The sequence below is a fragment of the Pinus tabuliformis genome, chromosome J (assembly GCF_031772625.1).
Source record: "Pinus tabuliformis cultivar Carrire ecotype Pingquan chromosome J, CPIR1, whole genome shotgun sequence".
In the NCBI taxonomy this organism is placed as follows: domain Eukaryota; kingdom Viridiplantae; phylum Streptophyta; class Pinopsida; order Pinales; family Pinaceae; genus Pinus; species Pinus tabuliformis.
In genome coordinates, this window is record NC_142295.1 from 815,659,047 (window position 1) to 815,675,469 (window position 16,423).

Below are 16,423 nucleotides of genomic sequence, written 5' to 3' on the forward strand. Positions count from 1 at the left end.
AGCAAGACTCATCATCAGGACTTGATATGCTGAGAAGAGAAAGGAAAGGGGTTGTATACTATTAACAATAATGGAAATATAACTAGTTTGAGATACCTACTATAACCAAACAAAAAATAACAAATGTGGGAATTATAAAATCACTACCAACTTGAGAAACTTCTACATCTTTAAGGTGTTTCCAATTGTTTGAATTTGGATACTTCTTTATGAACTTTGAGAGAGATAAAGTGATATGAAATTGATGGGGATATAAATTTACTGTAATGTTTTTAAATGCAGCCAAAACCTTCAACCTATTTTCATAGTATTTTTGCATACAAGAACATTTGAATCAGCCTAACATGCGAACATAGGTCCCTCAACCCTTAATACCTAACAATAAGGCTTCCCCTAAAATAATGAAAAATATTGAAGAAACAATGGATGCACAACCTACCTTAAAGCATGCCAAAAAAATGCAACAAGAATAAATATTGCATTTACTATGATATGATCAAAACATTAAGTCAAAATTTATGGTGAAAATGACTAAAAACTTGGCTTAAAACTATTTTTATATCTAATATGATCTCATTGCACATGTCACAAGATTCAACAGTGAAATTTTCAATGCTAAAATTGATACCATGATTCGCTAAGAGAAGTTAACTACCCCAACATGATGTTAACATTAACAAAAAAAGTAGTTCTCATATATCGGAAAGAAAAATATTTCCCTTAATGTGTTGATAGCCCAATGAATATGCCAAAGTAAAAAGAATAAATTCAAATAGACCAACACACAACACCATTTCAGATAGCATAAGAGGCCATGACCTTCTTCTAAAAAATGTTGAGCTCACCAATGCCTAATGCCATAACTAGTATACATGACTCAAGGAAGAGCTAGTTTCTTCTTCAAAACATCCATAATGGAAGAAAAATCCACTTTTACAGGAAAAAGAGGGTTTGCATATTCACATTTCATATCAGGAATCAATTTTGAGTGTACTAAATATTAGATTATGTAAACTTAAACCCAAGAGAAATACTGAAATAATGGTTCTATAATGAAGCCCAATAATACCCTTCCTTCTAAGCTTTTTCATTGCTGCAAGAGGCACTCCAGTATGATGTCATATAAACATATATTTCAGATCTTCCAGAGTTGTAGCATCCATCAAATCCTCCTCAGTAGGCTCCTTAACTATCCCATTTGAATTCTTCAATGCATAAGAAACTCAATTGACTGACATGGGATCACCAATTTGTATCGTTGATGTGAAGGTGGAATTGGCAGTCAATGATTAAGTTCGGTGCAACTAGACTTATATTATGAATAAAGAAGATTAGGATTGGTAGCTTGCACATAGACAGGCTGAGCAATATCATTCATGAGGCATAGCTCCTTACACATGTAGAACCCCTTATAAAAGTCATAGACATTACCCATGTTCCCCCGAGACACAATGACCCAATCTAGCACCTCGCAATCAAACTTCTACAAGATATTGATTATTGTAGTAACCTTACACTATTGAGTGAATTCAACAATTATATTGGAAAATATACACAAACCTACCGATTGACCCTCATACATCTATTAAAATAAATATTGAGACTCAACACCAACACACCATTGACAATTGAATGCACTAATTGTCCAATCAAGATGCAATTTGGAGGAAGAAAGATAATACCAGGTATCCCTGCAGTAGCACAATGTATTGACAACATAGAAAATTTATTTCCAGTCAATGCACAACCCACATCAACGATGGGCATATTCATCTTACTAAGCCTATTGAACTAAATAATGAGCATAATTATCCCCAAATCCTTAGAACTCCCTATGTGATTGATTCCATGGTGTTTCAACCAAAGATAATTCATGCAAAATATCTCTTTCTCATACCTATCAACCAAGTATAAAGTAGAATTCCCCTCAAATTCTCTAACAATGTGATCATTGTCTATTTCAGGAAGAACCTATTCATTTTTACTCCAAACACCTGACCCATAAGGCTAGGTGGTGCTTCATGGACTAGAATCAAAGAGGTTTCTCTAGTATTTTCAACATACCTTTCTACAACATCCATGTGATATTGGACATCCACCAGGGTTTGGATCAACCCTTGTACACAATTTCATTAAGAAAATATTCTTCATTTGTCTTCGAGTGTGAGGAGAAAGGCACATATTTCACCAAGAAACCACGGCTCACATTGATGAGAAGAAAACTATTTTCTTCCCTAATATTCTAGTCCCTATGCCTCCTCCTACCAATTCTGTCATTGTTTTTGCATGGCACTAATTTTCCTTTTGGATGAAGGTCTACTAAGGTTGCTTGTGGTTTGACATGCACACAACTAGGGTTTATAAGGTTAAATGTTACAATTTTCGAGCTTGTGTTGAGCCATATTTTCCTATGTTGAAAAATCACTTGTTTCCATGACTTGTAATGAGAACTCATTTGGCATTCATGATTAGATTGAATTAGGACTCAATTATTTTGGAGAAACTGTGCTCCATGTAACATTGTTGAGTTTACGATAGCCATTGCAAAGAAGCACCAATAGCCAATATAGTTCTCATGGGTTATATATACAATGAATATAGGATATGAGATCCTTCGAAGCTATTGAGGAGAAAAAGCATATCAAAAATTTTAATTAAATAAATTATATTTTTAATATAATGGATACTTATATTTATTATAAAAGATGACCTAAGAAATTCTAATATGTTACAATCCATGTCAAATAATCCTACCCTTTTATCCAAAAAAAATTCTACATTGCTGGAGTTATTTAAGTTGATTAAAGAATGATATTACACTTCAATTTTGTATTATTGTATTAAAACAAAACATTTAAGATATTTTTTTCCTAGTGAGCTTAGTCCACCCTTTCAGCTTGTCGTGGAATGGTCTGGCCAATTTTTCAAAATGTAAGGGATTTTTATGTACTTTGTATTTAGACTTATTTTCAATGACTTTTTGATTTCAAAGAAATATGTCTACTCCTACACGTTTTACAAGGACATTGGAATCATCTTCTTAACATCATGGAGCTTAGGTGATAGTTGGGATCTTAGGATCTTTACAGGATCATCTTCTTCCTCAAACAAGTCGAACTTCCTAGAAGAGTTCATAAATTAATGAATAGGAGCTAAAAAGGTGATATTTAGCTAAGGAATTTCCCTTACATGTGGTGTTGTAGGAGCCTTGAGGTGGTTAAGGGGTTGCTAGAGCTCCACATATCTCAATCTACATTAGGGGATATTTCTTATTTATGTTTCATAGACAAGGGGATGGATATGCTAAGGATGAATCATTCAAAGAGGAGATTTTGTCAATTAAATGATGTTTATCCTGATTCCCATTCACCAAATGGAAATCTTATACTTATTTTCTGTTGAGATATTGTCCTTACTAGGCATAGGTCAATATGCCACAACATGCCCTTTCCCAAAGAATGATCTATGATGAAAGGATATTTTATCATAATCTATGATCTCGAGACAAACAACATCTTTAACCAATTTTATGAATGTGTGGAAGAATTTATAGATGCCCATATCCACATAAACGTGGGCATATGTGTTGAGGTATATGTTCCATCTTTACCCTCCAAAAACAAAACTTATTGATTACATTACCTATCTTTTGCAAATATTAAAATCACCAATGCTGGCTAGTAAATTTTAAGACGCCCAACAAAAACTAAATTTTATGGAGAAGTTATTTGATGATGGATCAAAGATGAAAAACCAAGGTTTCATACAAAAAATTAGGAATGCTAGATCTATAATCTTGAGCTGACAATAAGGTATTGATCAATGATAGAGTTTAAATCCATAATGTAAAATCCTCTAGCACCTAGATAAATATAGTAGGCTTCTTATTGGATATGTGATTTCTAACATTAAAAATCCAACAATGGAGGCCCATTAGTCTCAACCATAAAGTATTGAATCTCTAAATTGATCAATTGAATGGAAGAACTCAATTTGGTCCAAAACTTGGTCATTTATGATGAAGATAGGAGTTTCCTTGAGTGGATGACCTTTTAATTTCAAGAAGAGGTCAAAGTTAGGATAACATTCAATGTATCAAATTAAACATTACTATAGGAACCAATATGAATGGCATGCCCCAAGGACACTCTAGGGGGTTCCAAACACTAAATGAGGGACATTATTGATCCATGGTAATGATTAAGAGGTCGTGAGCAACTAAGTTGAAACCCTAACTACGTTACTTAATATTACACTCAATGGCGATTCTTTCTCCTCCATAACAACATGAATGGGAAATAAAAAAAATCAATGTGACTTTAACATTATCAATTAACATACATTTTAATTGAAGTGCAATTTACACTACCAAATCTATAAATAACTAAAACGTAAATTTTATGAATTTTAGATCATTAATAATAAATAGTAAATAAATGTATTAGAATGAATATATATAATAATAATAATGAATCAAGTAATGTATGTTGATTTATAATAGCACCAAGTTACAAATATATAAAAGGTATTGTAAACATTAGTAGTACATGATGCCCAAGGCAAGGGCTTGGTGAGAGTGAGTTTTAGTCTAAGGAGCAAGAGAAAATATGTTTTGGATGATATGTCTATGCAAAATGATGTATAAAAAGTGAAAATATAGTCCCAAAGGCCATTGCGCTTTGTCAAACAAAGTGTTGTCAAACATTGTTACACTGATCGATAGATAATTGAATTGCTGAGACATTATATATTTCAAAAATATTGAATATCTGTAGGATATCATCAACATTGTAGGGAACATGTAAAACCATCGCAAGAATGATAACTTCAATATAGTTTGTTGAAATACTAATGACCACAAGTGGATTAGACAAATAATACAAAATTGACATTATTATTGTAAATTTCAATGGTATGACCTATTATACCCATATCATCATATTATTTTATTGAAATTTATTCTTTCATTGGTATTGTCATGAACATGGAAAATTGTCACAGGAATGACGAGTTCGAGATGGTTTGTCATAATACTGATGATGCATGCAGATTAGAAAGAAAAAAATTGACCTTATTCTTACAATTCTCGATGGTACAATTGATTTTAGCCATACCATCATTCTATTTTGTTAAAATTTATTCCTATATGTAGTAATGTATAGTTCTAATGTTTGGTCATTTTCTCCTTTCAATGAGGAGATTCAATTTGAATGCCAATGTTGTAGCATTGAATTATGAAAAAAGGAAGTGTTATTCTCCATTTAAGCCACTGAATTATTAATTTTTTCCTCCAAAATGTTTCTTCCTAGTAATTGCACTCTACAATATCTTGTAGGGTCTCCATCTTAGCCTAAATAATGACATTCAATCATCCATTGACAATGGCCTCCTATTCAATAATTGTCATCTTCACTTATAATTTTGTAGTTTCCTCTAGAACATCTCCAAACCTTTCTTTATTTCATCCCTTTAGTTTGCATTTTATATATTTCAGTTGTCTATAAAGGGTGAACATTTCGAAGCCTTCACCTTCCCCTACCTCTCCCCACCATTTCTTAGTGTTTGTGAGGAATTCCAATGCTTGAGCTAGAATTTTTCAAATCATAAGGGATGGTTACAAGCTTGTCTCCTGAGTTCTAGAGAAAGTTGAATTTCCCAATGGCATGAGCCAAGGTTTAGCTTAATGGATGTTTCAATAATGCATCCCATTCTCGAATATCATTTGTTATAAGGAACCTATCTAGCTTTGAATAAATTTAGTATTATCCTATTCTCTTGTTATTCTAGGTGCATATCCCATTTACTGCATTAATATTAATAATTCTTACATGATATTTTGTTTCTTCAAACATAGATAATTATGTGTCTAACTTCCATATCCATGTTAGAAATATGTTTTCGTTGATGGAAAAGGTGTCAAAATTGTTAATGATGATGCCACAGGTGATCAGGTACAAGGAAAATAATTAAGATCAACATAAATTGACAAGTTACAATGATTTCTAAGTCATTTTCAGTGTAGGAGACCACCTCAAACAAATGTTAAAACCACTTATATGGAAAGAGACTTGAAAGTTTTTTCAGGCAGTATGGGGAAGATCAAAAATGGTCTTGTGGATGAACATATATGGCCAGTCAATGTTAGGAACCCCAAAACTCAAAAGTTGCAGAGTTAGATTGGTGGAGGTGGACCTAGTAGTAGTTAGTTTCGTGTTTTGTTAAACATAGTAGAGAAAATAGTGGAGCAACTAAAGAAATCTCTGCCCAGACATGAGTAAAACATCGTAGCATTAGGAAGCATTTCTATTAGATGTTGGTGGAGCCCATAATACTGCTCATCCCATAGGGCCAATATTGACAATTTTCAAAGAGGGCACAGAAGAGGGACCACAACGACGAAATCACAGTGGGTGGACAAAGTCAAATAGAGTGCATGTCTAGTGCTAGATCGTGCCCCAATCATCTCATTAGCGCATCAAAGACAATTCTGATAGGTCATCAAGTGGAAGAATTAACATGCAGGAGGGTGTCTAAATGGGAAATTTTCCCCATACCATCAACCATTAAATCGATGGTAGAGGTTGATTCTGACACCCCCCCTCTCGCTACCACAAACCACATAATGGAGGTATTGAAATGGGAGGTTTTTCTAGTAGTATCTTTCATAATAATGGATTAAGGTCATCATATGTGGAATAAGGAGAAGAGGTAGTGTAGTGTTAAATAAAATATTAGGACCCTTAATTTTTTATAAAAGCAAATTGGTGCAAAATTAAGGCTATGCGACCCTTTCTCTCTCCTCTCTAACAGGAGACATGGTAGCATCCAAATGGTGGAGATGACATCAGCACAAGTGATGTGAAATTACAAACCAAATGACATGTGGCATGAAAATTTGGTGTTTTTGGGCACCCGAATGGGCCATTTCTGAGTGACACATGTCACCATTTAGGAGGAACCGTGTGGCATTGATGATGAAAACATGACATCATCCTGTACATAGGCTCCTCGAAGGTTTGAGCGATGCACACTGAGGAGTTACAGTCTAACTTGATAGTGGGAAACATGACAGAAGATGATTGGTCGAAGGCACAACAACAGGGGACACACCAAGAAAACTCATCCATGAAGGCAAACCCCAGAGGTAAACTAAATGTGCACAAAGGAACTGGAGGAGTGACAAGACCGAGACACATGACCATGTATAGTCGGGTAGCAGTGGCCAATTAGTGAAGATTAAAAGCGACCCCACGGGACACGTTGACCTAATGCTATGATCTTGAAAAGAAGTTATGGGCACAATATAAAAGCGTCAGAATAAAGGCACTAGGGTAAAAGGAACAAGGTCCAAGACTTGATTCTGCATGACAAGAAGAGGGCACGAAGAAAGATAATCCCTCAGGGATTAAAATGCAAAGGGCTTGCGGTTAAGTGCTTAAAGACTAAGGTGCAATAGCTCCTTGGAATCATGGGTAGAAAAAGGCTCATGCACAAGTACCATGGGCTTAAGGTACAAATACAATGACATGGATAGAAGAAGAGGAAAAATTATCAAGTGAGCTAAATTTAGAGCCTGCTAATAATAGAAAACGTCATCTAAACCCTGATAAAGTGCCAAAATTGACTGTTTGACCTGAAATTAATAGAAAACTCACAAATTGAGTTCTATACAACAAATCGAACTGTGATAACTTGAAGAAAAAATCTAGAAGACTAATTGAAACTTGAAAGAAATGAAAATAAGTGATTCATGAAATGATTCAAATGCACATAAACTAAAAAAAAAAATAAAAAAATTATCAATCAATTTTCTTAATAAGGAGAAATGATTGAGGAATTTAAAAAGAGTGTGGATGCATTATGGTGTGTATAATTTGGATTTATGTTTCTGTGGATTGTATGTTTCTCAGTTATCAAATATTACAAAAGGTGTTTCACGAGTGTTTGAAGAGAGAAATTATTTTGTTTTGTAAAAGGATTTGGCAATCATGGTTCTAGTTTGAAAATGGATTAAATATGAATCATTGATGTCAAGCAAGTTATAGATTGCAGATCAGTAGTAGTATCTCCTTCCAGTAGGTGTTGGTAAATATTTTAAGTTTTTAGCTCCATTCAGTTGTAGTTGATAAATTATGGAGTTGCAACTTCCTACTGGTTGTATCCAAAGAAATTAGTAAAAGCAAGTTGCAACTTCCCTTGTGAAGAAATTGAAGTAATGTTTGAAGAATATTTGTGTGTTATTTGTGTTGCTCATGTTGGTTCATGTCATGCACATATGAATTAGTTTCTAAAGCTTTTTATTGTTACAAGTGAAAGAAAGTTTCTAAAATTCCTACAATATTGATTCACCTAGCCTCCTCTCTCAATATTGTCATGGTTTTAAACAATTGGAATCAGTACAAGGTTACTTCATTCCAGTTTAACACGTGGAGGAAAGATCGAGGACCATGGAAAACAAGGAAGGTGGATTTTCAAATGTGGCACCCATGTTTAATGGAACAAACTATGTGTTTTGGAAAGTAAGGATGAAAACCTACATTCAATCACATGGAGTTGATTTATGGGATGTTGTGGAAGAATAATATCAAGAGCCTCTAGCAGTGATTACTAAATATCAAAAGATGGAGTTCACATGTAATGTTATAGCCATGAATTCCATGTTTGTTGACCTTCCTAGATAATAACTTGTCAAAGTAATGGATTGCACATCTACCAAATCTATATGGACAAGATGAGTAGCTACTATGAAGGTCACAACATGGTAAAGCAAGATAAACTTCAAGCTTTTAGAATGCAATCTGAGTCTTTTAAGATGCATGATGATGAATACATTGCAAAGTAATTCTTAAGAGTTGATGAGGTTGTGAATACCATAAGAGGACTTGATGAGAAATTAGAAGAATCTTTAGTAGTTCAAAAGGCATTGAGACCTTGTTGGGCACGGGATCTCCCAAGGGAAGTTTTGGGGCTTAGAGCCGAGATTTTGGTCAAAAGTTGTAACCCCAATGTAAAGACTCCCCATTTTGTGGGAGTGGAGTGCGTAGTTTGTAAAAGAGTCATAGGGTTGTCCACCCTCAATTTGGTAATGTAACTTCGGCTGTAGAGATCTACCCATGGTCTGCGGATCATGGGATTGTATAAATAGAGTGAGGCTCTAAGTGATCAGGAGATCATGGAATAATAATGATAAGGATGAGGAGTTGAGTCATATCTGAAGTATAAAGTCTAGTTTTGGGTCATAGGGTAGGAGAAGGCTTTGCAACTGAGTGCGTAGAGGCCTAGTAGTTTGCAATTGAGTGTGCAGACCCCTGCAGCTGAGTGCACAGAGCCTGTTGAGTTTGTAACAGTTGGAAGTATTAATAAAGAGAAGTTTCATATCTATTCTATGTATTTATTCCCTGTTTTATGCATTGAATATATTGGGTATAAATTGCACTTCTATTGTTTATATGATGCACGAATATATATGATTGTATTGATTAAGTGAAAGGAAGGTAGAATATCTGTTTACGCAATGTTAACTAAGATGCTTCAGAAGATAAGTAAGATACATGGTGTAGATTGGGGAAATAGTGTAGTTCGCTGCCATAACAGTGTGAAAGCATCTCAACCCCTTGTTAGGGCTGCGCGAAAGGTGATTATAATAGTGCGTGAAGTAACTCGCATGAAGATAGGCATAGTTGGACTATATCGACACCTTAGTCATCTCAAGGGTGCAAAAACTTGGTTCCAGCATCCCCCCATACTGCTTTGGGTGAGACTTCAGTCCATGCTCCGCGGGATGATGCCGAAAGTGCCAATAGTGTAAGGATTTGTTTGGCTAAATAACTCCAAACCTGGGTCAAGCCCCATCAAGCCAACAAATGGTTCCATTGCTGGGACTGGAATCTGCATAGAGATGTCTGATGTCATATCATTGGAATCCAATGAAGAAGGAAATTGAAGGCTGGTTGGACATAAGAATTCACGAGTTCACACTGCAGGAGAACAGGAACCCGCGACTGTCAAAGGAAGAGTGGTTGGACTATTACCTATACATGGAGACTGACAAAATCTTCTTCACAACCTTCCCTACTAAGCTATACGAGTGGATCGTGAAGCTATAGATATCCAAGGAAATTGGAAACTCGACAATCCTATTGTGTGGACCCCAGAGTTAGTGCGAAGGTTGGAAGTATCGAAGGATAAGATTGTGCGCGCCATTGATCATTGGCTCGATTGGATTATAGGAGGATTCATTACTGAGTTTGCGGTCGACACCTCACTCAGCTATAGTGAGGCAGAGTGACGCTTTCTCAAAGGACCTTGGGGTAAGTACGTAAAGTTTTTGAATACTTGGATTAAAATGATATTGTGTGAAAAGAGGGTTATGCAGGTACCTTGATATTTAGGTCTATGAAAAGTGGAAAAGCTTACAGGAACAAAGGAAGTAATGGACCTGAAACTAGCCCCTTGATTTCACCTCCGCGAGGGGATGAGGAAGAGCTCGCGAAGGTCTCACCATGAAGTGCGATCCATCTGATAAGGCAAAGAATTCCACAAATACCACCTCCACCCACACCACCACCAACTTCACCACCATCACCTCCATCTTCACTTGTACCACCTCCACTACCACCGCGATTCAATATGGAAACCACAGTGAAGTTGCATGTGTTCAAAGGTTTGGGAAATGAGGATCTGGACCAATTCTGATTCGTGGTAAGGGCTTTATGGGAAGTGCAAGGAGTTACAGATGACAATATAATAAAAGTGACACCGGTTAGTGCCCTGCAGGACCACGTACTGACCTGGTATATTAAGCACTCTAATGATAATCCAAATGTGGGAATCACTTTTATCCAAGTAGCATTAAACAAAGAATTTAGCAGGCTGAAGGCTGAAGCACAGTCAATCATTGGATTCAAAAAGATCATGATGCTACCAGGCGAGACTCCTTGGGAGCTAGATCAGAGGCTAAAATGTACGATTCATGAAGCCAATATGAATCTAATGGATGGACAACATCATGAATGGTTTGTAGCTTCGTTAACGCCACATCTGAGGAGTGTGCTATCGCAGCAGAAATTAACGACTTAGGTATAAGTCTTAGAGATTGCGATGAGGCTGCATGAGACCTCGATGCAAGATCCTAACTTGGGAGCTCAGTAGATCCATGTGTAGCTGAAGAATTTATGCCTTGAGATGCAGAGTCTAAAACAGGATAGGACAGCTCGACCAGAAGTGCACAAAGAGGTGTGGTGCATAAAATGCAAGGTTCAGGGTCATGATAAGGACCACTGCCCGGTTTTCGCAAATTACCTCATAGGTGGAGGACTGATGCTATTAAGGCCGAAAGCACAAGAAGAACCTAACGCGGAGTCTGCTTTGTGGTGCGTGATTTGCCAAATAGCTGGAAAACATGCCACGGACAATTGTCACTTGTTACAGAAGTATATGCAAAATTCGCAATAGTTGTTCTACAACTTTTGTAGGTCAGTGGGACACGATGAGTGCACTTGTAGAAGCTATGAGTTAAATATGGATAGAACTCCCACCTACAGAGTTTAGGCTAAAATGCAGCCCCTTGACCAAAATGCTGGAATGGTGTGAATAGGATTTCATGGGCGTGGACGAGGCCGAGGTGGAGGAGGACTGGAAAGAGGTCATGGACAGTTGATATGCTACAATTGTGGAATGCCAAGACATTATCCCCGCGATTGAACAAATCCAACACGCCTGTCGTATTTTTACTTCAACTTGTTTGATCATGAGATAGAAGATTGTCCTACACTGATAGCTAGGATATGTGACAAAGGAGTGCTACCGCCTCCCCTGACTCAGAACTTGCAGATGATGAGGTCTGAGCCATGCAAGGAAGATCCGAATGTAAACATTATGCTCCGAAGTGGAATCGCGACAGGAGATGACAAAGGAAAACAAACAGAAGATAGTATGTGGGTTTGAGAGGCTCTGCAGAAAGAAGTGGAGTTTGATTTGGAGCACACTAGGGAAACCTTCATGGAAGCTAAGAAGAGCTTTGTTGATGCCTCCACTTCAGGAAGAAAAGATAAACTGGAGCTAGAGATGGACCCATATATGCTCACAACGTTCATAGAAACATGTATGAAGTTATTGCACGATAGTAAGTTGGTGAAAGGGTTACAAGAACTCATTAACAGATGTGTTGGGATCATGCCAGGTGAACCACGCTTAGTTAGGAAGATCAGAAAATATAAGACAAGAATCATAAGATAAATGAGACTAACTATTCAAATCGGAGAATATGAGATGGATCAAGTCATCCTGGATTTAGGATTGGATGTGAATGTTTTGCCAAGGAAAACATGGGATTGAATGGGGAGACCTATGCTACAGTGGTCCCCTATTCAGCTGCGAATGGCAAACCAACAGAAGCTAATACCCATGGGGTGATTGCAGGGAATAACTGTGGATATTGAGCGACCAAGTGCGCTGGAAGACTTTGAAGTGATAAAGATTGTTGATGATAGCAATCCCTACCCCGCACTCTTAGGAATTGATTGGGCCACTGAGATGAACAGGATGGTTAATCTAAGAAAGAAAAAAATGATTTTTGGAAAGAAGTCACTACGCATAATTATACCCCTAGACCTTGCTGAAGGAACATGCTATATGGAGTCGGTGCATGACTATGAAAGTGATGATGATTTGGACTACATCTATAAGTTAACAGCGCGAAACCAAGACTGGGTGAATCCCACCATGGATGGGTGGATTTCATGGGAATGCAAAAGCTCCTGTACTTCGGATTTGGATGAGGAAACAAAGTGATGACAGAATCGGTTACATGAGGTAACTACACTAAATTGTAATATGATGATAAGGTTGTTGCATTGCATATCGATAGAAATAAGAGACCTGCCTACTTATGATGGCCTAAGTGAGGTAGATACCTTCTTGAATAAATTTGAAAGGGATGTGCTGGAAAAGCAATGCTTCCAGGCCTTGGATTGGGTACTTCATGCTATGCTCACGAGGTGGTGGGGTACGCATAGAGGGATATTTGACAACTGGCGTGAGTGTAGAAGGATGATGCACACATGCTTTGGGAAGCCTAGAGTGCGATTGACAGACAAATACAATGGACAGGATAGTCCACATGTGTATCTAGCCAGGTGGGTGCAGGCATATGGAAAACAACCTATGCGAATGTACATGAACTCCGCACTGAAAGGTATGATCAATAAACATGTGTTGGGGGGACAAATGAGAAAATGGCTCCTACTTTTGGGAAGACAGTATGTAGGAAGAACAATTGTGTAGAAGGTTATCCATGTAGAAGCATTCAATAAGGTATGCCACGAATGCAACAAGGTATGCAATGCACAATGATGTGATTGGGACCTTCACATACCTGCAATATTATGGGCTTATAGAATGACATACAAGAAATTGACGGGACAAACACCTTTTAGGCTTGTCTATGGAGTGGAAGCTGTAATGCCTATGGAATACATCGTGCCTAGTTTGCACATAACAATGCTCATAGGTATGACAGATCGCGGAGCCTTGGAGGAGAGGCTCACGCAGTTGGAGGAGCTCGAAGAAGAATGATTTTTGGCTGGATTTCACCAACAGGTCCAAAAGCAACGCGAAAAGGCTTGGCACGATTGACATATTAAGTTGCGCACCTTCAAGGCGAATGATTTGGTGTTTTTGTATGATAGTAAGTTCGATAAATTCCCAGGGAAGCTCAGAATGCATTGGCTGGGACCATATGTTATTAAGGAGATCACAGATGGTGGCGCGGTGCAGTTGGTAAAGTTAAATGGAGAAATCTTCCTAGGAAAAGTTAATGGCAGTCATTTGAAGGCATACACAGGTGGCCCAACCATCTGACTAACTGACAGAAGCACAATGTTAGTGCTCTAGGCAGTTGAAAGGAGGCGTGGGACTATAAACTACTCTACCTAGGAGCTGCGCGATGTTAGGACTATGCATAGTAGTGAAGTGTCGCAGGGTCCGCGACAATGCGAGGGTAGCTGCGCGGTCACCTGCGTCAGCTGGAAAGTGACCGTTACAGTGACTATTCATGATGTGATGCTTGGTTAGAGACCAAATGGAGCGGGCGGTAGGCATTTAAGGCAAACTTTATGGGCTAGATTCTTGAAAATCTACTAGCCAAGTGAGCATTAATGGACCGAATGTGGGGGGAACAGTCTAATTCAAATTCAAAAGGCGTTTTAAATTACAAAGGGGTGTCCAGCAAACAACACTTGGTAATTTGAAGATGTAGCTGTTACGCACACAGACATTCATGAACCCAGATCTGTTTGATCTTTTGAAGGTGAATTCATTGTTTGAGAACTTACCCGAGCCGTTGAGAGAATTGTGGAATAGCAATATGGCAGTGCCTAAGGAAGCCATGAATACCAGAGAAATGACCGCTGAGAATGCTTCGCAGGCCATGATGGTAGGAGAAGCCCCAAAAAGTGCCGGGATAATTGCAGAAATCCGTAAATTCCGCGCACACTGATACCTAAGAAAGACAACCAGCCTATGGTACCAGTGTGCGTGTCCCCTAGAAATCCGTTAAGGAATAGGCTTATCATGGAAGAAAAGGGTAAGGCGATCAATTTGGAGGCTGAGAGGAGGAAGAATTTGAAGAAATCCTGGTAGAGGAAGAGGAGGATGTAGAAATGGAGGAGGAAACCTAGGGTGCAGACCCTTTAACCAAGCGGCCCACATATGTTCCTCTATAGAAGGGAAAAGTAAGGGTGCCCAAAGATCTCGATGAGAGCAGAAGCTCTTTGCAGACTTTGCTGCTTCCCGATGACATCATTTTTGATGGAGCACACTTGGGGTGAGTGCCTATGCTAAAATTTAAAGACTGGGATCTCGCGGACCACAATAAATTCCCACATTTGGCAGCCACATAATTGATGTGCCAGAAGAAAGACGCGCCAACGAGAGTTATAAATTGGGAGTCGCGTAAGTGGATGAGAGGCGTAGAAAAAGTAGGATTGTTAAACCTACTTTGGGTGCCGCATTACTGTCACACCCCGGTGACTATTTTTGTCATCAAGGAGCTGCTCTGCCTAGTGCATGATGGGTGCTTGTGGCTAGAGGAGCCCATCTGCATCACAGACCAAATAATTCACAGAATTACCTAGCTCCCTTGCGAAGGGGAGGATCCAGCGAATATCTCGAAGGGCAAGAGTGATGACTTGGCCATCGCAGAGGCCATGAAGAAGAATTTTAAGCAGGAGAAGAAGAAGAGAGGGTACATGATTTCCAACATCAAAAACCCTGTGGCCAAAGTTGTGACGTAGATATTGGCTGGAATGGTTATGCGGAAGTGCCGCGTGGACAAGGTGCCCACACCGGTGATTGCATTTGCCACGCAATGCATATAAGGGGTCTAGTTTAATTGGGTGGGCTACTTGTGGGGCGAGTTCCTTCAGAACTGCCGCGAGGCATAGGAGTAGGGGAAGACTTTTCATTACCTGTGTCTGCTGTTGTCCATATTTCTGGTGGCATGGGAATTTCCTGAAGACAACTAGTTCCCCGTGATCGCGCAGGACCTTCCAGAGGTAGCGAAGTACGATTCGCTGTGGGAAACTAGAGATGTACAGAGAATCAGGGACAATAAGATATTATGGGTGTTCATGGAGATGAACATCAGAATGGGGATTAATTGCAAGCCACGGTTATCACCCATGGTCTATAACAGTCTGCAAAGCTTCACAGAGTTCAAGGCAGATTTCCACCACATGTACATCAGGGCGAGGAAGGACCCCGCGAAGACTTGGCATGAGCTCCCTTATCTAGTGATGGACGATGTCATATTCACCGTCCTTGAGTTGTGGTTGTTGGAGTGGTGTGCTCTAGCTAGCTCCATGGTGGAAGTAGAGAAGTTCACCACGCAGAGGAAAAAGGATGAGGTGAAACTGCGGATGGCGCAATTGGAAGAGAAGCAAAGGAATGAAGCAGCAACATCCAAGGCCCAAGAGGCATGTGACACTACGAAGGTGGTGGAAGAGCAGTAGAAGGAAACAGAGGAGGAGCACGAAGGCCAGAAGTCACCTTCGCCCAAACAGAAAACATATACAGAGTAAGGTGGCGCGGACCCATAGACAACATCAACACAGCTGAAACGACAGTGCCCAAGAGAGCAAGTAAGGCCGCAGAAGAAGTCGAAGGCTTCGAAAACTTCTTTCAACCTGATCAACCTCACTGAGGGGGATCTGCACGACATTGGGGAGATGGTGAGGGATGTCACTGCAGAGACCCTACAACAGTTCGTGGAGGAACACTAGATGGTGTTGGGGGCTCTTCGAGCATAGATACAGGAGTTGCAGGTGCGCACTCCATAGGCTTGCATTGTGTTAACCAGCCTCGTAGTAGGCACATCTGCGGCTGAGGAAATGCTACACACCGAAACGGCCAACACTATAGTGCT

The 16,423-nt window shown here is 38.9% G+C and overlaps 1 pseudogene; it reads right to left on the minus strand.

The window, feature by feature from the left end:
- Positions 1-877: 877 nt before the first annotated feature.
- LOC149229197 (threonine synthase 2, chloroplastic-like) lies at positions 878-15,487 on the minus strand (annotated as a pseudogene).
- Positions 15,488-16,423: the final 936 nt, after the last annotated feature.